The sequence below is a fragment of the Thalassophryne amazonica genome, chromosome 10 (assembly GCF_902500255.1).
Source record: "Thalassophryne amazonica chromosome 10, fThaAma1.1, whole genome shotgun sequence".
Lineage (NCBI taxonomy): Eukaryota > Metazoa > Chordata > Actinopteri > Batrachoidiformes > Batrachoididae > Thalassophryne > Thalassophryne amazonica.
Genome location: NC_047112.1, coordinates 93,070,928 through 93,072,684, shown reverse-complemented (window position 1 = coordinate 93,072,684; position 1,757 = coordinate 93,070,928).

The following is a 1,757-nucleotide window of genomic DNA, read 5'->3' as shown; positions in this document are numbered from 1 at the left end:
CCTACTGGTGGAGGGATTCTCGGACACTAAAAGCAGCTCAAAAATGTGGCATAGCCATGCTAGAAATTATTTCCACCGTGTGGTGAGAATTATTTCCACCGGCGTTTTTTGCCACGCAGTGGAAGTAGTTCGAGGGATTCTCCTACACTAAAAGCAGCTCAAAAACGTGGCATACTTGTGACCGAAATTATTTCCACTGTGTGGCGAAAATTATTTCCACCGTGCCTGAAATTATTTCCACTGCCGCGCCCAAAATATGTTCACTGGTGCTTTTCACCATGAGGTGGAAATAATTTTTGCAGTCTTGGTAATTTTCTGTGTAGGGCGGGGATGATAAACAAAACCTGCAAATTCAAGCTAGAATAAAAACGAAAATACAGAACTCCATGTTGGCATGTGTGTTTATCCTTTTTTTCCCCCCTCTGCCAGTGTCATGTCTGCAAAACCTTCGATCGGCCCACCCCTGAAAATAGTGAATGGTAAAATATGCCAATTTTCAATAACGAAAATCACCAATATCGAGCTACTATCATGAATGTGAAATAAGATTTTAAACTCCGATCGCCTTTAAGTTCCCGCCCGACCGTTCCGTTGTGAATAAATTTAGACAGCCGGCAAAACGGCTGCTGTTTTTTTCCGGTGCCGCGTACGGTTAAATATAGTCTAGTTCAACTTTGCCGAGAGCGCCACCATGTTGAAATAAACTCTACGATGATGTCATTTGAACTAACCAATCAGAGAGGAGATCCGGTCAACTACCACTAGGTGTGTGTTTGCTGTATTCAGCAAAATATAACCTGCCAAAAAAAAGTACAAAATTTGTTATTGTTGCATAAGTTTTTGACAGTCGAACTTTGGTTCTCAAGAAAAACCTGGTAACACACAATCCAGTTTAACAGTAAGCTAACGGTAAGAGTCACGGTTTGAAGTAAACTCACTCAAAGATACAAAACACGGCTAGTGAGCTTACTGACCGCAGTTTAACCGACGGGTCACAAACCAGGTTGGTTATGGTCCACTAACTCAACAAGAATGTAAAAATAAAGTTAAATCGTTAGAGGGCCTCCAAACAACCCCACTAGTTCTGCTATACCTGAAAAATGACGAGTTTGCACGTAGTAGTTTAGTAGCAATATTTGCAGAGTGTCGCTTAACTAATAGGTTCATACTTAAATATATTTTATCAGAATTCGTTTGGTTGGTGTAACCGCGAAGATTTCCTGTCGGCCGACAAACTCGTCAGCGACGCTCTCTGCTTCAAAAACAAACAAAAAAAAAACTAGCCAAGTTTCATGTTGAAGCGCCTTAAAACGGACCTTGAGACTGAAACGAAGCACAACCGACTGTGTTACTGATGTTTGTGACAGCACGCAATCCGATAACGCTCGCTAGCAGCCCACCACTAACCTGTACCAGGTCGCTTTAAGAAACGAACCCCACAAACCGGCTTACCGTCAAATTTATGTCTAAATTGACCAATGATATTCCATCGTGGGCTGGGTTTTTTGGTTGTGCACGAGGAAATTATGGTGATTGACGTGCAGCTCCTGTCTCAACAGACCAATGAACAGCTGAGGTACCGCCGACGTTCTCATTAGTCATGTTTGAGTGTGGGCGGAATCATAGCGGAATATATTTCCTTATCCCGCCCTATCGTGACATGACACCTCCAACAACGTATCGGTAGTGAGCGCAGGCGGAGCCACGCAGGCTCTCGCTCAATCATGGCCAGTGGGCGTGACTTCCTTTGACAAGGC